Here is a 23269-nt window from a genome sequence, read left to right as displayed (position 1 = left end):
TTTTTTTAGGCTATGACATTTATGAGAAAATCTCTCGGTACTTCAAAAGAATTTTTTTTTAGACTAAGTTATTAATAAGCTGCGATTTACGTACCGGTCACGAACCGAAAATTTTAAGGATTTACTTACAGTTCGAATTTTCCTAGAAAATGGATTATTAAGTACAATACGATTAAGCCTGAACTTCCTACTTAGTTCAAGAAATATTTAAATGGACTGTAAGAGTGAAATTGTTACGGACCTTCGTACCTAAATTTCGCGGGAGACCGAAAAATTCCCGATTTTAGTGGTTAATGACGGGATTATTTTTAGAATAATTTTGGTGTAAGAATTTTCCCGAATTAAGTTATAATCCTCCGCACCTTTATCTGATTTAATCCCAAACTGACAAAATAAATTCTACTCTTCAAGATCTACCATGGGGAGTTGACAAGTGGCACACTTATTACCACATGGTAATTAATTAATGGGTTTGTCATAAGAAGTATGGGATGATCATACTTGTGCCTTAAGCTTCAAGCTAACTTCCCATCACTCCCATTCTCTCTCCCATTTTCGAAATTTGAAGGAAAAAGAAGAGGAAGAAAATCTTATTCTTCTACATTGTGATCCAAGAACTCCCTAGCTTTCTCTTCAACACAAGTGCTCAATAATAGGTAAAAACTTCAATCCTTCATAGAACTTAAGTTTAAACTAAGGATTCATGAAAATGTTGTTATTATGGTGATTTTGTTTAGGATCTTTGGTGAACGGTTTGAAGGAGAAGATCACCACCTTTCTACGGTTTTAAAAAGATCTACTTGGGAGGTAAAGAATCCCTTAAGTTGGTTTAGTCACTTGAAGGTGATCAAATGCTAGTAAATTATGTGACTAGGAATTTTATGTGAAAATTTTGTGTTAAGTTTATGGATCTACAAGTTGGCTCAAAAGACTACATCTTGATTTTTGGTAATTTTTGTATGCATGTTCATAGTTAACTTATGCATGTATATGTTGTGTTTACGTTCATTAAGGCTTATACTTGTGAAAATAGTGGAAAAACGGGGCGTTACAACCCAGTTTTTGCTGCCCGAAGTTGGCAGAATCGGATGGACGCAGCCTTGGACGCACGTCCACCGCGCGTCCATCGGCGCCCAGGATTTCGGCGTCGCGGCCGAGAGGCCGGACGCCACCACGGACGCGCGTCCGCGGGTGTCCGAGACTACGGCGTCACGGCCGAAAGGCCAGACGCAACCACGGACGCGCGTCCGTGGCGCCCAGCTTTTCGGCGTCAATGCCGAACGCGCGGACGCCGCCCGGACGCATGCGGACGTCGCCCGGACGCATGCGTCCGCCGCTGCGGGTAACCGCGAGCCCGCGCGACGCGGAGCCGTTTTCGACCGAACTTTTCCCCGATGTTTTTGCTCCCGAATGTTATGATGTTTGGAAGGCCTACGGGCAACCGAGTCAATTTTTGAAAGCTCAAATATTATTTTGTACATTATGTTCATTAATTTGGGGAAAAATTGTGTTTTTAAGAAACAAGTGTGACCCTTGCCACTTGGAATTTCATGGTGAAAAGTCATTAACAAATATGTGTATTTTGGAAATATATTTGGATAAGAATGATCGTTTCAGTCATCACGTGAATATACTAATTAAACCCAAGGATAGAAAGAATGTTTTGAAAACCTTAGTTTCTAGATAATGTTGTTGAGATGTTAACTTTACGGGAGGCTTGAGAGCCGTGGCCTGAAAGTTATTGAAATGTTTGACTTCTTGGGAGGCTTGCGAGCCGGGGCCCGGAAGTTAATGAGATGTTTGACTTTACGGGAGGCCTGTGGGAGCCGTGGCCCGAAACTTATTGAAATGTTTGACTTCATGGGAGGCTTGCGAGCCGGGGCCCGGAAGTTATTGAGACGTTTGACTTTGCGGGAGGCTTATCAGCCGGGGCCCCAAAGTTATTGAGATGTTGACCTGCGGGCCGCGGCCCGAGGTGCTTGAAAATATTCCAAGTATGCCTTACACTTATCCAGGGGGAAACTAAGTAAAATTTTACTAACTATGAAAATCTAGTTACGAAGTAACTAGATTGAAGAATAAAATGTCACGAGTTCTGAACAGTAAAGTGTGTGTGTTGTTGAACTCACTATTTTGAGTTAAATGATGAAATTCTCTGAAATGAAAGTGTTATATGCTGATATCACTCATATACTATGCTATACTTTCTTTTGTTGATAATCTGATCGCAGGTAGATTGCAACTGATGGGTAAAGTTTAAAGTTTTTGAGTATTATGTTGTTTTTGAAACCTTTGTTTACTTTTGAGTGGCAATGGATTTCCTTACTTAGCCGTCGTGCTAACTACACTTCATTGTGTCCGTTATCATATGGAATCTAGTGTGGGCTCATGCAGCCCAGCGGACTCCGATCCATCAGAGTTTGAGTTCCCCGTTCTAGATTACGATGATTACATGCAGTTTTTGTCTGATGATGATGACCCGTACGCCCCCGGCTACGCTCCAGATCCTCCAGTGCTGACTTGTACTCCCGACCCTGTGCCCACTTCTGTCTCACCGGCGGTACCGGTTTGGTCACCAGTCCCTGTTGAACCGTTGTGTCCTCTAGACATCATCCAGGCTAGCTATGGGTTCTACCCCATAGAGGTTTTACCTGATAGTGATCCTCTCGAGTTTGTTGTTCGCTATCCTTACCCGTGGGACCCGAGTCCCCCGGAGTATCATGACGAGTGGATGATGTATATCAATACCTGCAACTTTCTGGACCACATCACCTGGTTCGAGGGTGAGTGGCATCTCGTTTGGGGCACCTACACTGGCCCGGTGTACCACTCGTTAGACTAGGTAGTGTCTAGGGTGGGGAGTCTAGTCTGATCTCTTTTTGTGTATACATATCTTTTGTAGCCATGCTAGTGCTAAGATGGCTAGTGAGGTTGAGGCTAATTCAAACTCTCTTGGTGGGATGTAACTAAACTTTGGTACTTGTTAGTAGCTAGTTTAGCTACTCTTTTGTTGATGCCATGAATATATATATATATCAAGTTATGATGGTCATGATGATACGGTATAGTTTCCTTGTCTTTAGCCTGTGCATCTAGAATGAATCCTATAGTTTCCTTGTCTTTAGCCTGTGCATCTAGAATGAATCCTATCTGTATGTGATTTTTAGCCTGTGCATCTAGAATGAATCCTATCTGTATGTGATTGGGTTTATGTGCATCTAGAATGAATCCTATCTGTATGTGATTGGGTTTAGTCTAGGTGTGGCGGTAACTACTCCGGTTGTTCGGTACAGCCGAGTCGGGGTGTTTCAATTGTAGGGAGAAGTTTTGTTCATGGTTGGTTTTGTAAAGGGTTTGAAGGTAAAATTAAGATAGAAAATACAAATGGGAAAAGAAGGGGATGCATGCCGATGCTAAGCCAAAGGATTGATTATCGTAGGTAGCTTGGAATTGGGTTTCGGGATTGAACTAGGGAGTCACGGTATTGGTACCGAGTGGCGTCACACTCAGACTCTCAATCCTCATTCGGTTGAGGCATTTTATCGAACACCTTGCCTACCACTCCTCTCGGATCTCATCCTTTCGGATTAAGAGCGGAGATATAGATGAGTTGGGCTCGTGAGAGTCCGCTATCGCGCACTCTCTCACTTCCACTCGGTTCACTAACTATCCCGGCCGAAAATAGAAGCAAAGTTTGAACAACATCATCCATACAAACATCAATCATACTCCCACAATTCTCAAGACCATAAGATAAAATCTAAGCATCAATCAATAGGTTAACAAGGGAACACACACCCAAACTACACTACTCTAGCATATAAAGCATTAATAACAACAAAAGAAACAAAGCAAGAATATAAAAGATCAAACTTTATATTAAAAGAAGTATATTACCTAGGGAAAGCTTTGGATCTACATCATCTTCTTCATCTACACTAAGCTAAGCTAATCTAAGGAGGAGTATTTGTCTTCCTCCCCAATGGGGAAGAAATTGAGAAAAGAAAACTAGATCTAACATTATTGGGTGCCTCCTCCCCCTCCTCTAGGTCTTGGGATAATGAGCCTTATATAGGGGAAGCAAAATAGGGGCAAGATAGTCAATTTTCGCAGCAAATTTTTAGGGCTGACTCAGGGCTCTCGACACGTCGAGACAGGGGCTCGACGCGTCGAGCCTTTAAGAAACTTTTCCACGATCGTCTACACGCGTGGTGGAGGGCGTGGGGAGCTACTGGAATTATTCCACGCCCCTCCACACGCGTGTGAGGCTGCGTGGGAGGCTCCTGCTTCATGGTTTCTCCATTTTCTGCTCAGCATCGGCCTTAAGTCCTCCTTTTGGCTGTATTAATACCTTAAAAACATATTCCATGCTCGTGTTAGTGGTTTTGGTCACATCTGAGTCCAAATGCATGAAATTCTTATGAATTGGGTAACAAACTATACAATTCTAGCCCGTAAATGACCCCTAAAACAAGCAATTCTTGGTGCTTATCAAAGTTGTTGAAGGCAAAGTGTTAGACGAAATGCCTCTAATGCTTTTGGTTGCCTATAAAGCATTTCTAACTTAGAGACCCTTAGTACACTATTTGTGGAAAGGAATTGGGAATAAACACCCTTGAATAGCCAATTTAGGTGAATCGACGTTCCATTGCAATAATTACACGGTGATGCATCACAACCGAGCACGATTCGTTCCCTTGTTTCATTCATTTGATTGTTTCATTACATGTTTACTTTAGTTGATTGAATTCTTTACAAACAAATGCTTTCTACTTTATGCACCATGACAACCTCCCAAGACCACTATGCATTCAGTTGACTAATCGCTAAGTAATCTTCCGACGTGCTTCATTCGATTCCGACATCTATTTTTACGCATAAGGCTTTGGCGTTCAGTTGTAAGGGTTGATTGATTGTACATCGTTTTCACTAATGGTATCAGCTTTAAGGCCTTACCTAAATAGTAGGCGAACTTAAATTGGTTTGCATGCTTGGAATTGGTGTGAGAGGTATATCCCCATGCTTAAATGTATATATTTAAAAAGTTTTTGCTTCCCGAGAATAGTTCTTGAGTTGTATGACATCTAGCTAAAACTCTTTGTACATAGCATGATCGATTTCCCCCTCTCCGGTAGCTTTTGCATTCATTTTTGACTTACCGAATATCCAATTAAGTGATCCTTGTTATCTTTGGCTCTTATTTGCTTTTGGGTTGTAATGATTAAGCTTGTGTTTGAATTCTATTAGGTAGTCTTCATTTCTAATCTAGTTTCTATTTCAATTTCGATCGCAATTTACATTCCTTGTATGAAATTAGGTTTTGCTATTTCAATTCATAATATGAGTAGCTAATTTCTCTTCAGGGATTGAATTGTGCAATGTTGTGATGCCTAGTGTTGATCTTTAATTCTCAATTGTGGAAGTTGATTTACTCTATTTGGAATTTCTATTCTTGTTCCTTGATTGTAGTTTTGATTGCACTCTAAGAGTTGTGGCCAATCTCTTGGATGATTAAGGCCTTAATCTAAGCATGTTAGTGATTAGCTTTGAGGGTAGCTTCTTACAATCATGATTCCTATGAAAATTTACGGTTACATTAGTAGGAAGTTGTTGAAGGCAAAGTGTTCGACGAAATGCCTCTACTGCTTTTGGTTGCCTAAGAAGCATTCCTAACTTAGAGACCCTTATACTAGTACACTATTTGTGGAAAGGAATTGGGAATAAATAATCTTGAATAGCCAATTTAGGTGAATCGACGTTTCATTGCAATAATTACACGGTGATGCATCACAACCGAGCACGATTCGTTCCCTTGTTCAATTCATTTGATTGTTTCATTACTTGTTTACTTTAGTTGATTGAATTCCTTACAAACAAATGGTTTCTACTTTATGCACCATGACAACCTCCCAAGTCCACTATGCATTCACTTGACTAATCGCTAAGTAATCTTCCGACGTTCTTTCTTCGAGATCGACATCTATTTTTACGCATAAGGTTTTGGCGTTCGGTTGGAAGGGTTGATTGATTGGTGTACATCGTTCTCACTAATGGGATCAGCTTTAAGGCCTTACCTAAATAGTAGGTGAACTTAAATTGGTTTGGATGCTTGGAATTGGTGTGAGAGGTATATCCCGCATGCTTAAATGTATATCTTTAAAAAGTTTTTGCTTCCCGAAAATATTTCTTGACTTGTATGACATTTAGCTAAAACTCTTTGTACATAGCATGAGGAATTTCCCCCTCTCGGGTAGCTTTTGCATTCATTTTTTGACTAACCGAATGTCCAATTAAGTGATCCTTGTTATCTTTGGCTCTTATTTGCTTATGGTTGAAATGATTAAGCTTGTGTTTGAATTCTATTAGGTAGTCTTCATTTCTAATCTAGTTTCTATTTCAATTTCGATTGCTATTTACATTCTTTGTATGAAATTAGGTTTTCTTATTTCAATACATAATATGAGTAGCTAATTTCTCTTCAGGGATTGAATTGTGCAATGTTATGATGCCTAGTGTTGATCTTTAATTCTCAATTGTGGAAGTTGATTTACTCTGTTTGGAATTTCTATTCTTGTTCCTTGATTGTAGTTTTGATTGCACTCTAAGAGTTGTGGTCAATCTCTTCGATGCATGTTAGTGATTAGCTTTGAGGGTAGCTTCTTACAATCATGATTCCTATGAAAATCTAAGGTTACATTATTAGGAAGTTGTTGAAGGCAAAGTGTTCGACGAAATGCCTCTAATGCTTTTGGTTTCCTAAGAAGCATTCTTAACTTAGAGACCCATAGTACACTATTTGTGGAAAGGATTTTGGGAATAAACACCCTTGAATAGCCAATTTAGATGAATCAACGTTCCATTGCAATAATTACACGGTGATGCATCATAACCGAGCACGATTCGTTCCCTTGTTCCATTCATTTGATTGTTTCATTACTTGTTTACTTTAGTTGATTGAATTCTTTACAAACAAATACTTTCTACTTTATGCACCATGACAACCTCCCAAGACCACTATGCATTCACTTGACTAATCGCTAAGTAATCTTCCGACGTGCTTCCTTCGATTCCGACATCTATTTTTACGCATAAGGCTTTGGCGTTCAGTTGGAAGGGTTGATTGATTGGGTACATCGTTCTCACTAATGGGATCAGCTTTAAGTCCCTACCTAAATAGTAGGTGAACTTAAATTGGTTTGCATGCTTGGAATTGGTGTGAGAGGTATATCCACCATGCATAAATGTATATCTTTAAAAAGCTTTTGCTTCCCGAAAATATGTCTTGAGTTGTATGACATCTAGCTAAAACTCTTTGTACATAGCATGATCGATTTCCCCCTCTCCGGTAGCTTTTGCATTCATTTTTGACTGAACGAATGTCCAATTAAGTGATCCTTGTTGTCTTTGGCTCTTATTTGCTTATGGGTTGAAATGATTAAGCTTGTGTTTGAATTCTATTAGGTAGTCTTCATTTCTAATCTAGTTTCTATTTCAATTTCGATCGCAATTTATATTCCTTGTATGAAATTAGGTTTTGCTATTTCAATTCATAATATGAGTAGCTACTTTCTCTTTAGGGATTGAATTGTGCAATGTTGTGATGCCTAGTGTTGATCTTTAATTGTCAATTGTTGAAGTTGATTTACTCTGTTTGGAATTTCTATTCTTGTTCCTTGATTGTAGTTTTGATTGCACTCTAACAGTTGTGGCCAATCTCTTGGATGATTAAGGCCTTAATCTAAGCATGAGAGTGATTAGCTTTGAGGGTAGCTTCTTACAATCATGATTCCTATCAAAATCTAAGGTTACATTAGTAGGAAGTTGTTGAAGGCAAAGTGTTCGACGAAATGCCTCTAATGCTTTTGGTTGCCTATGAAGCATTCCTAACTTAGAGACCCCTATACTAATACACAATTTGTGGAAAGGAATTGGGAATAAACACCCTTGAATAGCCAATTTAGGTGAATCGACGTTCCATTGCAATAATTACACGGTGATGCATCACAACCGAGCACGATTCGTTCCCTTGTTTCATTCATTTGATTATTTCATTACTTGTTTACTTTAGTTTATTGAATTCATTACAAACAAATGCTTTTTTACTTTATGCACCATGACAATCTGCCAAGTCCACTAAGTATTCACTTGACTAATCGCTAAGTAATCTTCCGACGTGCTTCCTTCGAGACCGACATCTATTTTTACGCATAAGGCTTTGCCATTAGGTTGGAAGGGTTGATTGGTTAGTGTACATCGTTCCCACTAGTGGGATCGGCTTTAAGGCCCTAGCTAAATGGGAGGTGAACTTAAATTGGTTTGCATGCTTGGAATTGGTGTGAGAGGTATATCCCACATGCATAAATGTTTATCTTTAAAAATTTTTTGCTTCCCGAGAATATTTCTTGAGTTGTATGACATCTAGCTAAAACTCTTTGTACATAGCATGAGGGATTTCCCCCTCTCCGGTAGCTTTTGCATTCATTTTTGACTTACCGAATGTCCAATTAAGTGATCCTAGTTATCTTTGGCTCTTATTTGCTTATGGGTTGAAATGATTAAGCTTATGTTTGAATTCTATTAGGTAGTCTTCATTTCTAATCTCGTTTCTATTTCAATTTCGATCGCAATTTACATTCCTTGTATGAAATTAGGTTTTCCTATTTCAATTCAGAATATGAGTAGCTAATTTCTCATTAGGGATTGAATTGTGCAATGTTGTGATGCGTAGTGTTGATCTTTAATTCTCAATTGTGGAAGTTGATTTACTCTATTTGGAATTTCTATTCTTGTTCCTTGATTGTAGTTTTGATTCCACTCTAAGAGTTGTGACCAATATCTGGGATGAATAAGGCCTTAATCTAAACGTGTTAGTTATTATCTTTGAGGCTAGCTCCTTACAACCATGATTCCTATGGAAATCTAACATTAGATTAGTAGGAAGGTGTTGTAGGCAAAGTGTTCCACGAAATTCCTTTAATGCTTTTGGTTTCCTAAGAAGCATTCCTAACTTAGAGACCCCTAGTACACTATTTGTGGAAAGGAATTGGGAATAAACACTCTTGAATAGCCAATTTAGGTGAATCAACGTTCCATTGCAATAATTACACGGTGAGGCATCACAACCGAGCACGATTCGTTCCCTTGTTTCATTCATTTGATTGTTTCATTAGATGTTTACTTTAGTTGATTGAATTCTTTAGAAACAAATGCTTTTTACTTTATGCACCATGACAACCTCCCAAGTCCACTATGCATTCACTTGACTAATGGCTAAGTAATCTTCCAACTTGCTTCCTTCGAGACCGACATCTATTTTTACGTATAAAGCCTTGGCTTTCGGATGGATGGGTTAATTGATTGGTGTATATCGTTCCCACTAGTGGGATCGGCTTTAAGAACCTAGTTAAATAGGAGATGAACTTAAATTGGTTTGCATGCTTGGAATTGGTGTGAGAGATATATCCCACATGCATAAATGTCGATCTTTAAAAAGTTTTTGCTTCCCGAGAATATTTCTTGAGTTGTATGACATCTAGCTAAAGCTCTTTGTACATAGCATGAGGGATTTCCCCCTCTCCGGTAGCTTTTGCATTAATTTTTGAATTACCGAATGCCCAATTAAGTGATCCTAGTTATCTTTGGCTCTTATTTGCTTACCAATTAAGTGATCCTAGTTATCTTTGGCTCTTATTTGCTTATGGGTTGAAATGATCTAGTTATCTTTGGCTCTTATTTGCTTATGGGTTGAAATGATTAAGCTTATGTTTGAATTCTATTAGGTAGTCTTCATTTCTAATCTCGTTTCTATTCAAATTTTGATCGCAATTTACATTCCTTGTATGAAATTAGGTTTTCCTATTTCAATTCGCAATATGAGTAGTTAATTTCTCATTAGGGATTGAATTGTGCAATGTTGTGATGCGTAGTGTTGATCTTTAATTCTCAACTGTGGAAGTTGATTTACTATATTTGGAATTTCTATTCTTGTTCCTTGATTGTAGTTTTGATTGCACTCTAAGAGTTGTGACCAATATCTTGGATGATTAAGGCCTTACTCTAAACGTGTTAGTGATTAGCTTTGAGGCTAGCTCCTTACAATCACGATTCCTATGGATATCGAAGGTTAGATTAGTAGGAAGCTGTTGGAGGCAAAGTGTTCCACGAAATGCCTCTAATGCTTTTGGTTGCTTAAGAAGCATTCCTAACTTAGAGACCCCTAGTACACTTTTTGTGGAAAGGAGTGGGGAAAAAACACTCTTGAATAGCAAATTTAGGTAAATCAACGTTCAATTGCGATAATTACACGGTGAGGCATCACAACCGAGCACGATTCGTTCCCTTGTTTCATTCATTTGATTGTTTCATTACTTGTTTACTTTACTTGATTGAAGTCTTTACAAACAAATGCTTTTTACTTTATGCACCATGACAACCTCCCATGTCCACTATGCATTCACTTCACTAATCGCTAAGTAATCTTCCGACGTGCTTCCTTCGAGACCGACATTTATTTTTATGCATAAAGCCTTTGTGTTCGGTTGGATGGGTTGATTGATTGGTGTATATCGTTCCCACTAGTGGGATCAGCTTTAAAGCCCTAGTTAAATAGGAGGTCAACTTAAATTTGGTTTGCATGCTTGGAATTGGTGTGAGAGGTATATCCCACATGCATAAATGTCTATCTTTAAAAAGTTTTTGCTTCCCGAGAATATTTCTTGAGTTGTATGACATCTAGCTAAAACTCTTTGTACATAGCATGAGGGATTTCCCCATATCCGGTAGCTTTTGCATTCATTTTTGACTTACCGAATGTCCAATTAAGTGATCCTAGTTATCTTTCGCTCTTATTTGCTTATGGGTTGAAATGATTAAGCTTATGTTTGAATTCTATTAGGTAGTCTTCATTTCTAATCTCGTTTCTATTTCAATTTCGATCGCAATTTACATTCCTTGTATGACATTAGGTTTTCCTATTTCAATACACAATATGAGTTGCTAATTTCTCATTAGGGATTGAATTGTGCAGTGTTGTGATGCGTAGTGTTGATCTTTAATTCTCAATTGTGGAAGTTGATTTACTCTATTTGGAATTTCTATTCTTCTTCTTTGATTGTAGTTTTGATTCCACTCTAAGAGTTGTGACCAATATCTGGGATGATTAAGGCCTTAATCTAAACGTGTTAGTGATTATCTTTGAGGCTAGCTCCTTACAATCATGATTCCTATGGAAATCTAACATTAGATTAGTAGGAAGGTGTTGTAGGCAAAGTGTTCCACGAAATTCCTTTAATGCTTTTGGTTTCCTAAGAAGCAATCCTAACTTAGAGACCCCTAGTACACTATTTGTGGAAAGGAATTGGGAATAAACACTCTTGAATAGCCAATTTAGGTGAATCAACGTTCCATTGCAATGATTACACTGTGTGGCATCACAACCGAGCACCGTTCGTTCCCTTGTTTCATTCATTTGAATGTTTCATTACTTGTTTACTTTAGTTGATTGAAATCTTTACAAACAAATGCTTTCAATTTATGCACCATGACAACCTCCCAAGTCCACTATGCATTCACTTCACTAATCGCTAAGTAATCTTCCGACGTGCTTCCTTCGAGACCGACATCTATTTTTACGCATAATGTAACACCCCAATTTTCAACTCTTACATTAATTACAAATCAATATTCATATGCTGCGGAAGCTTACATCTTATCAGCAGAAAACTGGGTGCTACCGCCACACCTAGAGTGAATTCTATCACCTCTTTGACAAACTCCACTCTAAGTGCACAGGCTAAACTTACAACATTAACAACAATCCTTGTCTACATCAAAGAGTAGACCCCAACCTGTACTTCCCTTCTATTCCGAGCTCATCGGCTACAGGGGCCCACACTAATCTGCAACTGATAAGAAACACATTGAAGTGCAGTTAGCGCGACGGCTAAGTAAGGAAATCCGATGTCACTCAAAAGTAGACAAAGGTTTGAAAACATAATCATTTGGAAAATAGTATATCGTTCAGTGAATCAAAATCCACTCGTCTCGTAAGACAAAATCATTTCTTTCTCAAAGACGTTACAAAGTAACTCTTTACTCATTTTTAAAACTTCCTTAGTTTCATATAGTAAGAGTGAGGCCTACAACCTCGGGCCATGGCACTCCAGCCCTCCCGTAGGTTCCTCCCTTATCCCAACCCCGGGCTATGGCACTCAAGCCTTCCCGTGGGCACCTCTCCTTATTCCAACATGACGACATAACGGCGAATAGACTTCGCTCTAACAATATAACGACCACTGGGCCATGGGCACTTAAAGCCACCCGTGGGTCAATCAAGGTCCTCCTCAACTTACTTTAGAAACTACGGTTTTGAAAGCATGATTTTTCCTTCAATTTTTCTTACTCAAATCATTTCTTTTGGACATATTTCACCAATGAGTCCAATATTTGAAATCGGCTACCTCTTTAGCCCCTGAAGGATTTTCAAACATCATTTTCTCAAACAATAAGGTTTTGACAACCTTTATATCAAAATAGCATACGTTTTTCAACGTAAGTTTTCATAAACATTTTTGGATACACTTCATATGTCCATCTCACACTTAAAATCAACCAACATCCTTAACTATCGTCCTCAACAACTTCCACTATGATCAACACCATTAGATCATAACTTGAGGATATCGTACATCCAAATATATATAAATTCTAATAGGTAAGGTCATTGCCTAACCATAACCCAAAAATCATGAGATTATCATTTAATCTCCATCATTAATCCATGTCCTTAGCATCACCTAATCACCATTAACTCACTAACTACCTCACAATTATCATTAACACATCCATAATCATACTAAGCATAATTCAGAAAATTCAGCTTGGCGCAGTCCGAAAGATTGAGCCGGTAAAAATAGTTCCCGAACTCTTTTTCACTTGAAATTTTTATGGTAGAATCCCAACTTATAGTACTTGATGTCCATAAAAAGTTTTGGTCATTTTGGTTCGCGAATAAACACAGAAAATTCCATTTTTGCCCTTGGCAGTGTGCTGTCCGGAATTTTTCTCTCTCTGGACCAGTTTTGGAGAAAAATTCGAAAACCATACTTCCACTACTCCGATCATTATGAAATTTTATATGCGGGTTCTACACTTATAGAACTACATGTCTAAAAAAAATAGGATCAAAATACCTTACCAATATTTCCCAATAAATCTCGGAAGTTACTGCCAGAATCTACCCTGATTTCCTTTCACTATTTTCACAAGTATAAGCCTATATGGACATAAATATAACATATACATGCATATCCAAGCTATGAACATGTATAAAAAAATATTTCCAAAGCTCAAAAACACCATATTTCAACCAAAAATCAATTATCCAAATTCAAGTGACTAATTCCAACTTAAGGGAATTCCTTACCTCGATGGAAGATTTTAAAACCGAAGAAGTGCTAGATCTTTCCTTGGATTCAAAGTCCCCTACAACATCACCACAATAACAATATTTTTCATGCACTAAACATTAACACTTAAGTTCAAGCTTAAGTCTTAGGAGGGGTAGAATCCGAACAAAACCGAAGTTCTTACCTAGAGTAGAGTCCTTGGAGTTGAAGAATTGCCTAGGGTGTTCTTGGATCACAATAGAAGACTAAGATAATTTCCCTTCTTCCTTCCCTAAGTGTGTATTTCGAAAATGGAGTGGAAGAGTGAGAGAGATGATCATGTGATTAGTGTAGATTTAGTTCTTGAAGATCAAGTAACAAGTGCAACTAGGCCATACCTCATAAATGTCACATTTAATGCCCAATCTTAGTCTTAGATTTGCCTTGCCACTTGTCATCACCCCATGGTGTCCTTAGAAGATTTCAAATCTAATTGGCCAGTTTATGCTTAAATCAGATGAATGTTCGGAGGATTATAACTTAATTCGGGAAAATTCTAATACCAAAATTATCCTAAAAATATTCCCGTCGCAAATCACCAAGTTTGGGAATTTTTCGGTATTCCGCTAAATATAGGTACAGAGTTCGTAACAACTTATCCCTTACAGTCCATTTGAAATTTTTCTTGAACTAACTAGAAATTCAGGCTTAATCGTATAATGCTTAAAAACCCAAATTCTAGAAAATTCGAACTGAATCTATATCCTTAAAATTTTCTCGGTTCGTGACTGGTACGTAGGTTCGCAGCTTAATAACAACTATACTCACTTATAAAAATCCTTTTGAAATATCTGAAGATCATAACTTAGGAATGTCAACGCCTTAAGATAATGTTAATAAAATACGGGGTATTACACATAAAGCCTTGGCGTTCGGTTGGATGGGTTGATTGGTTGGTGTATATCGTTCCCACTAGTGGGATCGGCTTTAAGGCCCTAGCTAAATAGGAGGTGAACTTCAATTGGTTTGCATGCTTGGAATTGGTGTGAGAGGTATATCCCCGATGCTTAAATTTCGATCACTAAATAGATTTTGCTTCCCCAGAATATTTATTGAGTCGTATAACATCTGGCTAAAACTCTGTGTACATAGCATGAGGGTTTTCCCTCTCTCATGTAGCTTTTGCATTCATTTTTTACTGACCGAATGTCAAGTTAAGTGATCCTAGTTATATTTGGCTCTTATTTGCTTATGGTTTGAAATGATTAAGCTTGTGTTTGAATTCTATTTGGTAGTCTTCAATTCTAATCTCGTTTCTATTTCAATTTCGATCGCAATTTTCATTGCTTGTATCAAATTAGGTTTTCCTATTTCAATTCATAATATGAGTAGCTAATTTCTCATTACGGATTGAATTATGCAATGTTGTGATGCCTAGTGTTGATCTTTAATTCTCAATTGTGGAAGTTGATTTACGCTATTTGGAATTTCTATTCTTGTTCCTTGATTGTAGTTTTGATTGCACTCTAAGAGTTGTGGCCAATCTCTAGGATGATTAAGGGCTTAATCTAAGCATGTTAGTGATTAGCTTTGAGGCTAGCTCCTTACATCATGATTCCTAGGTTGCCTAATAAGCATTCCTAACTACACCCTTGAATAGCCAATTTAGGTGAATCAACGTTCCTTTGCAATAATTACACGGTGATGCATCACGACCGAGCACGTTACGTTCCCTTGTTTCATTCATTTGATTGTTTCATTACTTGTTTACTTTAGTTGATTGAATTCTTTACAAACGAATGCTTTTTACTTTATGCACCATGACAACCTCCCAAGTCCACTATGCATTCACTTCACTAATCGCTAAGTAATCTTCCGACGTACTTCCTTCGAGACCAACATCTAGTTTTACGCACAACGCTTAGGCGTTCGGTTGGAAGGGTTGATTGATTGGTGTACATCGTTCCCACTAGTGGGATCGACTTTAAGGCCCTAGCTAAATAGGAGGTGAACTTAAATTGGTTTGCATGCTTGGAATTGGTGTGAGAGGTGTATCCACGATGCTTAAATGTCTATCAGTAAAGAGTTTTTTCTTCCCGAGATTATTTCTTGAGTTGTATGACATCTAGCTAAAACTCTGTGTACATAGCATGAGGGATTTCCCACTCTCCTGTTGCTTTTGCATTCATTTTTGACTGACCGAATGTCCAATTAAGTGATCCTAGTTTTCTTTGGTTCTTATTTGCTTATGGTTTGAAATGATTAAGCTTATGTTTGAATTCTATTACTCATTACGTAATCTTCATTTCTTATCTCGTTTCTATTTCAATTTCGATCGCAATTTACATTCCTTGTATGAAATAAGGTTTTCCTATTTCAATTCATAATATGCGTAGCTAACTTCTCATTAGGGATTGAATTGTGCAATGTTGTGATGTCTAGTGTTGATATTTAATTCTCAATTGTGGAAGTTGATTTACTCAATTTGGAATTTCTATTCTTGTTCTTTGATTGTAGTTTTGATTGCACTCTTAGAGTTGTGGCCAATATCTGGGATGATTAAGGCCTTAATCTAAGTATGTTAGTGATTAGCTTTGAGGCTAGCTCCTTACAATCATGATTCCTATGGAAATCTAAGGTTAGATTAGTAGGAAGATGTTGAAGGCAAAGTGTTCGACGAAATGCCTCTAATGCTTTTGGTTGCTTAAGAAGCATTCCTAACTTAGAGACCCCTAGTACACTATTTGTGGAAAGGAATTGGGAATAAACACTCTTGAATAACCAATTTAGGTGAATCAACGTTCAATTGCACTAATTACACGGTGAGGCATCACACCCGAGCACGATTCGTTCCCTTGTTTCATTTATTTAATTGTTTCATTACTTGTTTACTTTAGTTGATTGAATTCTTTACAAACAAATGCTTTTTACTTTATGCACCATGACAACCTCCCAAATCCACTATGCATTCACTTGACTAATCGCTAAGTAATCTACTGACGTGCTTCATTCAAGACCGACACCTAATTTTACGCATAAGGCTTTGCCGTTCGGTTGGAAGGGTTGATTGATTGGTGTACATCGTTCCCACAAGTGGGATCAACTCTATGGCCCTAGCTAAACTGGTTTGCATGCTTGGAATTGGTGAGAGAGGTGTATCCCCGATGCTTAAATGTCTATCATTAAATTGTTTTTGGTTCCCGAGAATATTTATTGAGTTGTATGACATCTAGCTAAAACTCTTTGTACATAACATGGGGTATTTCCCCCTCTCCTGTAGCTTTTGCATTCTTTTTTAACTGACCGAATGTCCAATTAAGTGATCCTAGTTATCTTTGGCTCTTATTTGCTCATGGTTTGAAATGATTAAGCTTGTGTTTGAATTCTATTAGGTAGTCTTCATTTCTAATCTCGTTTTTATTTCAATTTCGATCGCAATTTACATTCCCTATATGAAATTAGGTTTTGCTATTTCAGTTCATAGTATCAGTAGCTAATTTCTCTTTGGGGATTGAATTGTGCAATGTTGTGATGCCTAGTGTTGATCTTTAATTCTCAATTGTCGAAGTTGATTTACTATATTTGGAATTTCTATTCTTGTCCTTGATTGTAGTTTTGATTGCACTCTAAGAGTTGTGGCCAATCTCTTCGATGATTAAGGCCTTAATCTAAGCTTGTTTGTAACCCCTCGTCTTTCCGATAAGTCTAAGGGTCGGAAAATATATCTTTAGGCTATGACATTCATAAGATGATCTCCCGATATGTCAAGGGAATTTTTATACGGAGGTATAGTTGTCATTAAGCTGCGATCGTTCGTGCCGGTCACGAACCGTAAAATTTTCGAGGACGAATTTTCAGCTCGGATTTCCTTAAAAATTGATGATTAGGCATGTTATGACTAAGTATGAACTTCCTGCTTAGTTAAGTTGAAATTGGATGAGCTATAAGGGTCGAAATTTATTTCTGATCGTACACCGCGAAATTTCCGCAGTGTACCGAACCTAGCCCATTTTGGAGCTTTTGACTGGAATAAATTTGTGGTTTCGAAAATTATTCTTTCTGGATTATTTTCCACCGAAACTTTATCTGTTTGGACCACAACTGATATGTTGTGGAGATATTTTATTATTTTATTATTTTTTTTCCTAAAGCTTATCCCATAAGTTGGGATTAAATATAAAAGGAATTTTTTTTCCCTTTTCTTCCCCAAATGCCAAAAAGAGAGAGAGAGAGGTGTGATCATCTTCCACCATTTTTTCTTCCAAAGTTCCATAGCCAAATCCTTCTAAACTTCCAATTTATTCGGTAAGTTTTCGATATTATTCGGTAGAAAGCTTTGTAATCCTTCCTAGGTTATGAATCTATGTTTAATTTCTTGATACATGATGTTATGGTGTTGATTTTGAACCTAGGTTTTAAGGTGAAAATTGGGGAAAGGATCCAAAATTGCTTCCTAAGGTGTTAGAAATCCTTTACAAGGTAAGGAATCCCTTTATTTGGTTGAGGTTATTTGAAACTAGATAATTGATAGTGAATGATGAGATTAGGGGTTTTATGAATATGTTTCTATACATGATAATGGCTGAAAATGCATGTACATATCATATTTATGCCCATATATGCTTATAGTTGTGAAAATAGTGAAAGGAAAAATCAGGGTAGATTCTGGCAGTAACTTCCGTGATTTTCTGGGAAAAATCGGTAAAGTATTTTGATCCAATTTTTTTTAGACATGTAGTTCTATAAGTCTAGAAGCTACCATAAAAATTTCATAATTTTTGGAGTAGTATAAGTGTGGTTTCAAAATCATTTTCCAAAACTGGTCCAGAGAGCAGAAAATCCGGACAGCACACTGCCAAGGGTAAAGATGTAATTTTCTGTGTTAATTCGTGAACCTAGGTGACCAAAACTTTTTATGAACATCAAGTACTATGAGTTAGGGTTCTACCATAAAAATTTCAAGTGAAAAAGAGTTCGGGAACTATCTTTACCGGCTCAATCTTTCAGACTGCGCTAGCTGAAATTTTCTTATAAGGAAGTGGTATTATGTATATGAAACCTATGTATATACGTGTAGTATATATATTTATGTGTGTATTATGTATATATATATATATATACACGTGTGATGTGTGTGTGTTTAAACTATATATATATATATATATATGTACATATATGAGTATATATGTATAATTAAATGAAGGTTGTATCTCTATATATATAGTATGTGTAGTGTAACATATATATGTATATATATAAGTAATATATACATATTATATATGGTATGAGGTGGTTGTTAATGTGCCTAAATATTTAAGTTAAGCATGCTATGTATATTATAATGTGTGTGTAATGTATGTACAAAATGTTGTATTATGTATATTATAAAGCATGTATGTGCAGTGTATATATACTTAACGTGTATATATATACATATAGTATGTGTACTTTATGTGAATATGCATATGTGGGAAATGTTATGATTGAATGCATATATACATATGTGTGGTGATGATGGAAAATGTTTTGAGAAACAAGACTTTGAACTATTTTGAGAATGGTGATCGATTTAAAAAGGGGGACTTGATTTCGTGGAACATGTCCAAGAAAAGTGATTTTGACTCAAGGAGGATGAGAAAGGAAGGAAAATGGTTTTCAAACCCTTGGTTTCTAGTAAAGTTGAGGAGGACCTTGATTAGCCTTCGGGTGGCTTAAAGTGCCCTTGCCCAAGGTTGTTGTATGTAGTATGATCATTCATACTGAAGGTGCGAAGTCTATTCGCCGGGTACTATATAACTCGTTTGGATGAGGTATTCCTGCGGGGGTGTGCACACTTAAAGTATAGTTACTCTGAGAAGTCCGGGTAGGTGTCGTTTTTATGGACCTAGTAGGGCCAGCTAGGGATCATTTTAACGAACCTTACGTCCAGGGGATCAGTGTTAGACCGGGTGATGACCACTGAACCCGAGTTCGATGATCCAAGTGGTCAGGGAAGGAGTTAAGTGAATACTCCAAAGGCCTCACGCTTTCTATAAAGAAACTAAGTGGAAATTTTGTATGAAAATGTAGTTACGCTGTAGCTACGGAAAGGAGATGGTGAAAAGTGAGGAGAATGTCCTTTGAGGAAAGATTTTTCAAAGAATATGTTTGAGAACAAATATGGGATTTGTGTTTTCCCTTTTTCTGCTTATATGCTTAAATGTTTAGCATTATATGATCTGAGTAGGCAAATGACTATTATATGACCTCGTCTAGAGGGAAAATGATTAAGATGATATTGAAATTGTTGCCTATTATGTGTATAAATTGCTATTCGTAAAGGTTGCAGGTAGAACCTCGGCCGATGAGTAAGGATAGGGTTTTGATGTAATCAAGTTTTACAAAACCTTTATTTAGTTTTGGATAACCCATGGATATCCTTACTTAGCCGTCGTGCTAACTGCACTTCAATGTGTTTCTTATCAGTTGCAGATTAGTGTGGGCCCCTGTAGCCGATGAGCTCGGAATAGAAGGGAAGTACAGGTTGAGGTCTACTCTTTGATGTAGACAGGGATTGTTATTAATGTTGTAAGTTTAGCCTGTGCACTTAGAGTGGAGTTTGTCAAAGAGGTGATAGAATTCACTCTAGGTGTGGCGGTAGCACCCGGTTTTCTGTTGATATGATGTAAGCTTCCGCAGCGTTTTATTACGGATTTTGTAATAAATGTAAGAGTTGAAAATTGGGGTGTTACATTGTTAGTGATTAGCTTTGAGGCTAGCTCCTTACAATCATGATTCCTATGGAAATCTAAGTTTAGATTTGTAGGTTGCCTAAGAAGCATTCCTAACTTTGAGTCCCCTAGTACACTATTTGTGGAAATCAATTGGGAATAACCACCCTTGAATAGCCAATTTAGGTGAATCAACTTTCCATTGCAATAATTACACGGTGAGGCATCACAACCGAGCACGTTACGTTCCCTTGTTTCATTACTTGTTTACTTTAGTTGATTGAATTCTTTACATACAAATGCTTTTTACTTTATGCACCATGACAACCTCCCACGTCCACTATGCATTCACTTGACTAATCGCTAAGTAATCTTCCGACGTACTTCCTTCGAGATCGACATCTATTTTTACACATAAAAGCTTAGGCGTTCGGTTGGAAGGGTTGATTGATTGGTGTTCATCGTTCCCACTAGTGGGATCGGCTTTAAGGCCCTAGCTAAATAGGAGGTGAACTTAAATTGGTTTGCATTTTGGAATTGGTGTGAGAGGTGTACCCACGATGCTTAAATGTCTATCATTAAATAGTTTTAGCTTCCCGAGAATATTTCTTGAGTTGTATGACATCTAGCTTAAACTCTTTGTACATAGCATGAGAGATTTCCCACTCTCCTGTAGCTTTTGCGTTCAGTTTTGGCTAACCGAATGTCCAATTAAGTGATCCTAGTTTCTTTGGTTCGCAAGAATTTTTTTTTTGGGGTTTTGTGATGTATATTAGACAAGAAAAGTAAGATAGGAATGATGTGTTTTTTTCTCTTTTTTTTTTTTTGATAAAACCTAGGAAAAATGATTATGAGATAAACCTAGGCTCTGAATACCAAATTGATATGAACCTAGTCCAAGGTTCAAATAAAGATGGAGTATTGTCCTAAGATAGCTCCCAAAGTAAGGATAGAGATGGATCGAAATACCTTAGACCTCATAAGAAACCCTTAGTCTTGAATCCTCAAAGACTTAGAAGAATCCCATTTTAGCTTCAAGTACCTCGATGATGCAATCTTCAATCAACTAGAGTCGGATCTAGTTTCCTACGATTCAAGAACGAGTCCACGAACCTAAATCTAAGGTTGAAGAAAGGAAGATTGATTCAAGTCCACGAATCAATTTGCTAGTTGAGTCCACGACTAACCACTAATTGAGTCCAAAATTAGCTATAAGGTTTCTTACACAAGTGTAAAGAAAAACTTAAGAATTTTATTGAATGAAAGCGTGCTTAGAGTGATATGATTGTGCCCTATTTATAGGTATTGGGACATCATTATAAATACAATTGGAAAAAGAGTCCTAAACCTAATCTAGAAAGCAAGTAAATATGGTCCTATTTAGAAAGGGATTTAAGGAATCCTTTCTAAATACAAACTAGTGGTTTCTCTTTCATGCCAAACAATTTAAAATATTGATGACGAAAAATAATAGGGCTGATTTGGGCCTAATTTTATTCCCAAAATCAGCACTTAAAGAATTATAAAACGCCTTGAGTTCTTCTTCATCTTTTGAAATTGGGCTTGACTTGGATTTCCACCATCTTTGAACATAACCAATGAAGAGTTGCTTTAATTGCTTGGACTTGGGCCTTGTGATTGGCCTAATTGGTACTCTTAATGGATCTTCATTATGTTGCGCCGCCTCATCCTCCCCTTCTTGAAAAATGATTCGACCTCGAATCTTATAAGCATTGTCTTTGATCCATGATATCACTTGAAATGGGCCACTATAATACTTTCCTCTATCAAATGGAATTATTTTTGGGCTTTCTTGTTTCTTCCACCAATGATGCTTTAAGGAAGTAGTGATAGGCCTTGTGATGAGCACACTATAGACCCTTATTGGATTCCATGTGTCCTGGTTCCTATTAGAGGGCTTAAGTGCCATGGCCCGGGGTTGGACAAAGAGGGAGTCAAGAGAATACTCCAAAGGCCTCACGCTTGCTAATATGAAACTAAGGAGGTTTTATAAGTAAGAAATAATTATTCTGTATTGATTTTTAGATGAAATGATGGTATCCAAAATGAAAGATTGATTTTGGTTCACTAATTTCTTTTTGTACAAGCTTTCGTTGTTAACTTATGTGCAGGTGAAATCTCAACAAATGGGTAAAGTTGCAAAACTCTTATATACATGTTTTGAAAACCTTTGTTGAATTTTGAATGACCATGGATTTTCTTACTTAGCCGTCGTGCTAACTACACTTCAATGTGTCTTTAATTAACAGATGTTGTCTAGCGTGGGCTCCTGTAACCCGATGAGCTCTGGGAGCTCATCCAAGTTTACATTCCCGATCTTGGACTATGATGACTATACACAGTTCTTGCTAGGCGATGACCCCTACGCTCCCGGTTACGCTATTGATCCTCCTGCTCCTCCTTCTCCGACGTATAGCCCTCCTCCAGCTTATCCTACTGCACCCGCTTGCACTCTTGTTTCCAGTGGACCGCCGAACTTTCTGGATAGAGCCCAAGCTAGGCACGGGTTTTACCCCATAGAAGTGTTAGAGGGGAGTAATCCCCTGGAGTTTGTTGTCTTTTATCCCTACCCGTGGGACCCCAGTCCTCCGGAGTGTTGGGATGAGTGGTCCATGGTAAACCTCCCCTGCTATTTCTTAGATCACATCACCTGGTTCGCGGGTGAGTGGCACCTGGTGTGGGGAACGTACACAGGGCCGGTGTACCGTCCTCTAGATTAGATGATGTGGTTTGGGGAAAGTCTAGGATGACTCGTTTTGTGTTAATATCTTTTGTAGCCACAGTAGTAATAGTTGGCTAGTAAGGTTGTAATTAACATTAACCTCTATGTTTTTGGACCCTAGAGGTCAATCCTTGTGTATATCATCGTAGCTAACTTAGCTACTTTTGTTCCTCTCTGCTGCAATATATATATATAATTATGTCGGGAAGGAAATGTATGTATCAGATTCCTTCTTTAGTCTGTACATCTAGAGCAGACCCTCTCTTGACCTAACAGGGTTCACTCTAGTGTGGCGGTAACTACTCCGGATGTACGGTATAGCCGAGCCGGGGTGTTACAGTTTCATTACTTGTTTACTTTCTTTGATTGAATTCTTTACAAACAAATGCTTGTTACTTTATGCACCATGACAACCTCCCAAGTCCACTATG

This window comes from Ipomoea triloba, chromosome 2 (assembly GCF_003576645.1).
Source record: "Ipomoea triloba cultivar NCNSP0323 chromosome 2, ASM357664v1".
NCBI classification, from domain to species: domain Eukaryota; kingdom Viridiplantae; phylum Streptophyta; class Magnoliopsida; order Solanales; family Convolvulaceae; genus Ipomoea; species Ipomoea triloba.
This window is presented reverse-complemented; position numbering follows the sequence as displayed.